At 37.6% G+C, this 9,379-nt stretch overlaps 1 protein-coding gene across 1 annotated transcript in view; it reads left to right on the forward strand.

The window, feature by feature from the left end:
- The first annotated feature begins 1,511 nt into the window (after positions 1 to 1,511).
- Positions 1,512 to 9,379, forward strand: part of LOC121373566 — a 15,419-nt gene continuing 7,551 nt past the window's right edge. The window contains exon 1 of the mRNA XM_041500247.1: positions 1,512 to 1,577. The gene's annotated coding sequence lies outside the window, so the exon portion shown is untranslated. The remainder of the gene's footprint in view (positions 1,578 to 9,379) is intronic.

Below are 9,379 nucleotides of genomic sequence, written 5' to 3' on the forward strand. Positions count from 1 at the left end.
ATTAAGAAAAAAATGGCTTCCATCTTCAATGTTAAATGCGTTTTTACTGGGTTTCGTCTTAAGGGAATGAGAGAAAAAGACTCTTTCATATTGTTTGGGGGTGGATAGGGAAATCCCACCCTTGGAATCACTAAATAGGTAAAACCCCTCGGCAAGCCTCGGGATTTTACCTGATTTTGGTGCCTCTCGGGTGGGATTACTCTATCCACCCCAAACAATATGAAAGAGTCTTATATTCTTCTATGGGGGTCTTCGACCTATATACTGACGTCCACAAAGGATTCTGATATTTATAGAGTCACGTATACCTTGTGTGGGTGGTCCCTATCCGTTATGTACTACGGACTGTGTTTATTCGGCTACTTATGTCTCATCAACCGTCGAAAATCATTCTGGGAGAATTCGGCCTCCAAAATGGTTGTTTTTTATTTATTTACACAATATTTGATCCAAGGATTAATTAAATTTACGTATGATTTGCCCACGTTTTCAACACATACGATATATTTTGTTTTGTTTTTGTTTATATATACAGGTTGTATTTGGAGGGGTGGGGTGAGGTTGATGTCAAAACACATATCACTTTCTTCACCAATATAGTGCTTTGTTATATCTCGGTTTTTTACTTAAAATCTGTCTTCCACAAAGTGTTCTGATATTTATAGAGTGGAGGATACCCTGTGTGTGTGGTCCATATCCGTTATATACTAAAAACTGTTTATTCGTCTACTTATGACTAATCACTCGTCAAAACTCGTGGGCGGGACGTAGGCCAGTGGTACAGCGCACGCTCGACGCGCGGTCGGTCTGGGATCGATCCCCGTCGGTGGGCCCATTGGGCTATTTCTTGTTCCGGCCAGTGTACCACGACTGGTATATCAAAGGCTGTGGTATGTACCACCCTGTCTGTGGGCTGCTAATCGAAAAGAGTAGCCCATGAAGTGGCGACAGCGGGTTTCCTCTCTCGTTATTTGTGTGGTCCTTAACCGTATGTTTGACGCCATATAACCGTACATAAAATGTGTTTTGTGCGTCATTAAATAAAACATTTCCTTCCTGAACTCTTCGTTGGTACCATACCTCTCAGTGCTAACGAATCATTATTTTTAGTGTTTTATTTGTTTCCACTTGATGTTCCACTTAACGTACTACATTTACTATTTATTTTCACAATGAAGTTTCATCCCTTGTCGATATGTTTTAAATTGTGTAATAAAATAATATAAACAGTACATCACAGCTGAATTTATGGATAATTAATACTATAACTTAGAACTACAAAATCCGTAGGTTATTATTGGAAAATCAATATAACCGTTCCTCACTTGCACCGCCGCAAGGCGGGTACCGTAAACTATGACACGACAGAAAAATGCTTTTAAACATTAAACATAAATTAAATGTTAACATTCAGAAACTGATATCGATTTCACGTGACAGAACCAGTACAATGCCTCACAGTGCTAACCAATCATTGTCTGGAGCAATCGAAACCGAAACCATCGGAGAAGCTTCCTTGAGTTGGCCGAGGTGTCATTTGTCATTCATTTTCAGAGTTATTATTCTAAAAGGAAACTGTAAGTTTTCAAATTTATACAAATATTTATATTTGTCACTTAGAAATGTATCTAAGTTTGATTTAACCGTCTAACATCTACTGCTGTAGTTTAAAATAAGATATTGCGCAACCTGGATTTACTTCCTTGTTCAGTCGTGTTGAGTTTGTACTGTACGTTATTGATTAGTAATGTGTCGTGGATCAAATTCTGATAGCCTAAAACGCGCAAATATATATATATATTTTTTTTTTTTTTAAATTTGTTTCCACATGATGTTATGAGTATGATAAAAATAAACTGTTTGCATCGATATATATATATATATATATATATATATATATATTTTTTTTTTTTTTTTTTTTTTTTTTTTTTTTTTTTTAGATCAGTTATTGCTCAGTTATTTGGCCGGGAGATATCCCAGTGGTAAAACGCTTGCTTGATGCGCGGCCGATCTATGATCGATTCCCGTCGGTGGGCCCATTGGGCTATTTCTCGTTCCAGCCAGTGCACCACGACTGGCATATCAAAGGCCGTGGTATGCACTACATTGTCAGTGGGATGGTGGATATAAAAGATCCGTTGCTGCTAATCAAAAAGAGTAGCCAATAAAGGGGCGACAGCGGGTTTCTTCTCTCTCTCTCTCTCTATCTGTGTGGTCCTTAACCATATGTCTGACGCCATATAACCGTCAGTAAAGTGTTGACTGCGTCGTTAAATAAATAATTTCCTTTCTTCCAATAGCCGATGATTAATATATTAAACAAGACAAACTAACTTATTCAATAGTATAAACATACTAGGCAGATTCGGTTGTTCTAACATGAGGAAATGAGCACTTGCTTTCTTGAATATTTTATGCTATTTATAATAAAATTACATTGTGTTTTTTATTTTATCTGTTATTTCCGAGCTATGTGATCTGACAGGTAATGTGTGCGTCTAGTTCACTGTGTTTGACTGTTGCCATGGTGATACCTGATCTTTGACAGAAAACATCATAATGGCATGGAAACAAATAATATGTTCTCTACATTTATGTTTCAAACACGACCCTCATGGGGTAAATTCTGACTTTTCTCCTTTCCTCTCCGGGACAGATTGTAATGTAACGCACTGTAGTGGAGATATATGCCAGGACAATTGAGTCGGTTCCTGAAAAAGAATATATCACTGATCGATATGTGCTTGTCTCTTGTGGCTATCAGTGCCACACATCTGCCATTCCCCATCAGATTTTAGCTGTGGGCTTAGTCTGATCTCTTCTGAGAGTATTCAATAGTTACTTCTGGCTTTTGTAACCACCTACTATACACCCCTGCTACCGGCGGTCGTTCCAATGTGGTTTGATTGTGATACCACAGAAAGCACAAAGTTCTTTGTGTGAGTACGGGGGAGGACATTTTGAACTGAAATCTGAAAATTAGTCATTTTAAAGTGACAAGTTTTGACTAGTTTAAGAATTATTTGGCAGTGTTATATAATTGAATAATTTAGATACCTTCAAATGCTATTTCCTGCCATGTATCATCAGTTGTCCATGAGAAATAAGTTCAGTTTTTAATTGAACAATATATAAGGATTATTCATTGGCAAATGTTAAATATATTGCAGGCGAAATTACTTACGATGAATTGTTAAACGTTCAAATATACCAAAACAAGAAAGAAAAAAAGACTTATATACTGACTTCCAGAACGGATTCTGATATTTATAGAGTGGCGGTTACCCTGTGTGGGTGGTGCCTATCCGTTATATACTAAAAACTGTGTTTATTCGGCTACTTATGACACATCACTCGTCAAAACCAATTTTGTGAGAATTCAGACCTTTATTTACCAAATATTTGGTCCAGGGACTAAACACATGTACGTATGATTTGTCCAAGTAGTAAACACATACGACATATATGCTGTATGTGGAGGGTTGGAGTAAGGTGGATGCTACAAAATATATATCTTTTCTTTTCACCAACATAGTTCTTTCTTGTATGGCGGTCTTTCAATTATACATAGCCGGGACCCAGTACAGGTTCTAATAGACCAAATAAAATGTTATTGCCATTAATGTTAACATTTACTAACAAAACTGATATAAGTAGCGTATTAACACATCCAGTAAGTACACTAATAAAAAGTGTCGCACCTCACATTAGTTTCAACGTCTGGTATATACTGCATAACAACTGCATAACACATAACAGTTTATTTGTGTATTGTCAATGGATAAACGTATTTGCACAAATAATCAATGTTACATATTATTAGTACTGCCAATCACAGCCACAGCTGATTTTACTCCGTAAACATTAAATTTTGACGGTACACCTCGAACTTTGACACTGAACTCTCTTGGGGCGTGTGTGGTAAAGCGTTGGCACCCCAACTGTTTTCTCAGATATTCATCATATGTGGTCGTGCCTGGATGTCACCATGATTTCGAGGAGCGCCGCAGCTAAGTGTGAGTGGGAGGTGCTCAGTGAATTTGGTAGCGACCACCTCCCTGTTAAAACAATGTATAACAAAAATTGTATTTGGGAAGATAATAGTAAACAAAAACATGGTTGGAATTTTATTCAAGCAGATTGACCCCAATTTGAGAGTATGTTCGCCGAAATTAATCGTGAGGAGATAAACAAATTCTAATATTGATATATTTAGTGATCAGTTAGTTAAAACAATTATTGATATTGCTACTAAAACCATTCCAGTACGCAGTAATAAAGGACAAATTAATTCCGTCGCTTGGTGATCGGAAGAATTAAACTTAATAGAGAAAGAAACAGATTAAGAAATAAAGTTACAAAAAGACAGAAATGATATTAGTATTCAAAATTTTAAACATGATAAATATAAATTAGTTTATACAATAGCTAAAGAAAAAAGAGCCTCATGGGAAACATTTGTCAGCTCCATTGGTGAAAGCACCACTGGAAGGGAGGTCTGGTCGAAGATTAAAAGAATACAGGGAAAACGGGGCAGTTTTACAAATATTTAAAAAAACAGTAAAGTTTATAAAACTAAACAATCTAAAGTAGATATTCTTGGAGCTACGTTTAAACAAAATTCGGCCACCTCTAATTTGTCCAAAGAATTTCAAAAACGTAAAATATTTGTAGAAAAACATCAAACAAAAATTCCCCTTGATTCTAAATTCCGTGTAAGCGGCAATGAGTATGACATGCCATTTACACTCCAAGAAATGCTCAAAGCTTTTCAACACCGTAAAGGATCGGCTCCAGGCCCTGATAAATTTAAATATCTCTTTTTTAAACATATGCCCACTAAAATACTTAAGCTTTCCTTGGAGTTATTCAATCTTATTTGGAAACAGGGTTATCTCCCCCTCAGTTGGAAGCATGCAGAAGTGTTTGCTCTCCCTAAGAGGGGGAAGGACCTTACCGATCCCAAAAATTACCGGCTGATTTCTCTTACGTCCAGCGTCTGCAAAACCATGGAGTGCATGGTTAACACTCGCCTTTCCCACTTTTTGGAATTAAACAAGTTATTTACAAAATTTCAAAGTGGGTTTAGAAAAAAACACTCCACAACCGACCACCTTGTACGTTTGGAAACCGAAGTTAAACATGCCTTTCGGAAGAAACACAAGTTGACGGGTGTATTTGTGGATATCGAAAAGGCGTACGACATGGTTTGGAGGCATGGACTACTACCAAAAATTTATAAAATGGATGTAAGAGGTTCAATGTTTAATTTTATCGATCGGTTTATAAATAATAGAAGTTTCAATGTTAATTATAAAGGATACTCTTCACCCTGTTTGGAACTGGAAAATGGTATCCCCCAGGGGTCAGTGATTGCACCGATACTTTATGGAATTTTTATAAACGATTTGGCACAATCATTCACAGACAGTGGTAAATCTAACGATTCACAATTAAGTACCGGTCTCTTTGCAGACGTTACTGCCTTCTGGAGGGTTGGAAATACTTTTGATCTGGTTAAAAAAGAGCTCCAGTCGGATTTGAATGTATTACAAAATTGGTCAGAAAACTCGGGGGTTACCATTTCCCATTCGAAAACCTGTTGCATTTCTTTCTTGGGCCGTATCTTTTTTATAAACACACTTGATATAATTTTACTATTTTTCTTTTATAGCCGGTTTGCAGTAGTTTCAATCCACAGCGCATATCGATCGATATTTTGAGTGTACACGCTGCACTTATCGATCGGTTGCGCGACGTTTCTTTTGAATAGTAAAATCTTTTCTAATTAATGGCTTAGTTTGATAGCTTGGCTACTACCGTGCTTAATAATACATTAATGATTAATATATTTAAGTTTATATCAATTTATTTTATTTAAATTATTTTATATTTAATTATTAATTAAGTAATTAATTAATTTGTTTTATTTTTGAATTTTTTTCTAAATAATATATTAATTAATTTAATTTAAATTATATATTTGATTTTTTATGTTTGGTTTAATTTGTTATTATAGTTTTATTTTGTTTTATTATCCGTACACAGTGGCCCCAACTCTCAGCGCACATCGATCAATAGTTTAAATGATTACCTCGCTTTGTGTGTTCTGACTTCAGAGGTCAGAGCTAGGTCACGACCTGTTGTGCACACGCTGTATCGATCGGTTGCGCGATGCTTGTCAACTGTTTACAATAACATTTTTAATATTTAAAGAAAGAAGTATTTTATTTTACGACGCACTCAACACATTTTATTTACGGTTATATGGCGTCAGACATATGGTTAAGGACCACACAGATTTTTTTAGAGGAAACCCGCTGTCGCCACATAGGCTACTCTTTTACGACAGGCAGCAAGGGATCTTTTATTTGCACTTCCCACAGGCAGGATAGTACAAACCATGGCCTTTGTTGAACCAGTTATGGATCACTGGTCGGTGCAAGTGGTTTACACCTACCCATTGAGCCTTGCGGAGCACTCACTCAGGGTGGAGTCGGTATCTGGATTAAAAATCCCATGCCTCGACTGGGATCCGAACCCAGTACCTACCAGCCTGTAGACCGATGGCCTAACCACTACGCTCCGAGGCCGGTCAATTTTAATATTTAAGATATCTGAGTAATCGTTTTCTCTATATTTATTTATGCCCGGCTCCCTAATATTATTCGGCGGCATATTATGTATTTTTTGGTTTGTGTATATATGTTATGTGTTGTCGTATGGTAAATTGCATGTTATAAATATATGTGTCTTTTAATTTTGGTTTGATATTTTATCCATATTTAAATCATTATTTTATATTTTTAATTAATTTTAAAAAACCCCTAAAAAACCCACCTAATGTCATTTAACAGGGCAGGTGTCTGGTCTGTGCCTTTAGTAGTGGCTTGGTTAATATTACCTCGTCTACTGCCCTAGGTTTTACAGATTAAAGTGATATTACCTCGTCTACTGTCCTAGGTTTTATAGACTAAAGTGATATTACCTCGTCTACTGTCCTAGGTTTTATAGATTAAAGTGATATTACCTCGTCTACTGTCCTAGGTTTTATAGACTAAAGTGACATTACCTCGTCTACTGTCCTAGGTTTTATAGACTAAAGTGACATTACCTCGTCTACTGTCCTAGGTTTTATAGACTAAAGTGACATTACCTCGTGTACTGTCTTAGGTTTTATAGACTGAAGTGATATTACCTCGTCTACTGTCCTAGGTTTTATAGATTGAAGTGATATTACCTCGTCTACTGTCCTAGGTTTTATAGACTAAAGTGATATTACCTCGTCTACTGTCCTAGGTTTTATAAACTAAAGTGACATTACCTCGTCTACTGTCCTAGGTTTTATAGATTAAAGTGAGTAATGGCAGCGTCTTCTGAATGATTTAAACGTGTTATTTTAGAGGACAACTGAGAGGTCGCCTGTTTCTTCGTGGATCTGCCGGGTACATCTCTGTCCTTCCGGTGGACTCGACTGCAAAACTTTCGAACACCTTCCTCCTTCCCAGGGGGTGGGGGTGGGGGTGGGGGTGGGGGTGGGGGATGCCGGGAGTTAGGGGATTCTTTGGGGCCATAGGCGTAGGCAGTTTGGCCTTACCTGGTCACACCAATGTTTAGAATATGATTGGCAGGCCCTTGTCCAAAATTATTATTATTATTATTATTTTTGTTGTTGTTGTTGTATAATTCTGCCAATTTTATAGCCTTTCCTCCTAAACTCCCATGGGCTTAATGAACACTGTTCAATAATTATAATTAATTTTAGACCAGCCCATCTAAATTTGCGCCGCAATTATATTACTAATTTATATACGTTACGAATGTTAATATTTCTGTTTGAGGGCGCAGCCAAAATTTATTAACCCCAATTTTCCCCTTTTTTTTATACTTTTGGTGTTAAAATTCAAAATTTCAAAATTGACCGTATTTGTTAGGTTATCCCTGTCCCGAGTCAGACCCCCTATCTTATCGGAGGCCGGACTCGGGATAGGCGTGTTGAAAACCCTAGTGGTATATGGACACGTTAAACCAGTTACTAAGCTAAGCTAAGGTAAAGCGTTCGCTTGATGTGCGGTCGATCTGGGATCGATCCCCGTCGGTGAGCCCATTGGGCCATATCTCGCTCCAGCCAGTGCACCACGACTGGTATATCAAAGACCGTGGTATTTGTTATCCTGTCTGTGGGATGGTGCATATAAAAGATCCCTTGCTGCTAATCAAAAAGAGTAGCTCATGAAGTGGCGACTGCGGGTTTCCTCTCTCAATATCTGTATGGTCCTTAACCATATGTCCGACGCCATATAACCGTAAATAAAATATGTTGAGTGCGTCGTTAAATAAAACATTTCCTTCCTGAACTCTCTTCTTTGGTACCATACCTCTCAGTGCTAACGAATCATTGGCTGGAGCAAACCAAAACCATCGGAGAAGCTTCCTTGAGTTGGCCGAGGTGTCATTTGACATTCATTTTCAGATAGTTATTATTCTAAAAGGAAACTGTAAGTTTTCAAATATTTGTATTTGCCACTTCGAAAGTTTGATTTAACCATCTAACATCTGCCGCTGTAGTTTAAAGTAAGATATTGCACGACCTGGATTTACTTCCTTATTCAGTCGTGTTGAGTTTGTACTATATGTTATTGATTAGTCGTGGATGAAATTCCATTAGCCTAAAACGCACAAAAATATTTATTTATTTATTATTATTTAATTTTTTGACTTGATGTTCCACTTAATTTACTACATTTACTATTTATTTTCACTGTGACGGAACATGCTCTTAATTTTGTTTTCGCCTGTGGCGATATTAATTGTGTTAGAGGGCCGTGTGCAGTTCGAATATGCACTTAGCCCAGTTGGACAACTTGTTACGTAATACCTCTGCGCGACGGTCGTCGAGCTGTACTTTCCAATACACACCCAGCCCAGATGCGGAGCCAGGTGGCCAGTAGTTATGTAATACCTCCGCGAGTGCGGTTTTTACGGCCGTGATTTGGCGAATGGCGACAGCCAGTCTGGCGATGTAAGAGAAAGATATGCCGTCTTGGTCGCTGTGGAAATTCACTTGATAGGGGGAGGACCGCCTTGTATCCCCAGGCGATATTCGCTGTCTCTGAGAGTTTTGAATAAATAGCTAGGGTTTTAGAGATATCGTGGAGAAACACAGGAAGGCTTCCAGGGGGAACGTTAGTCCGTCCGGACTTGGTAAATATCATTTCTGCTCTGTTGTATAACCTTGATGTGATTGATGTGACTTTAAATATTTTAATGCTGTATTATACCAATATTATTTAGACGGTGCTGCCGGTCATCTGACGCTGTAATCTGTAGGCTCACTGTCCTAAATAATTACAAAAAGCTTAACCAGTCATCCTAGAGG

This window comes from Gigantopelta aegis, chromosome 5 (genome assembly GCF_016097555.1).
Source record: "Gigantopelta aegis isolate Gae_Host chromosome 5, Gae_host_genome, whole genome shotgun sequence".
In the NCBI taxonomy this organism is placed as follows: domain Eukaryota; kingdom Metazoa; phylum Mollusca; class Gastropoda; order Neomphalida; family Peltospiridae; genus Gigantopelta; species Gigantopelta aegis.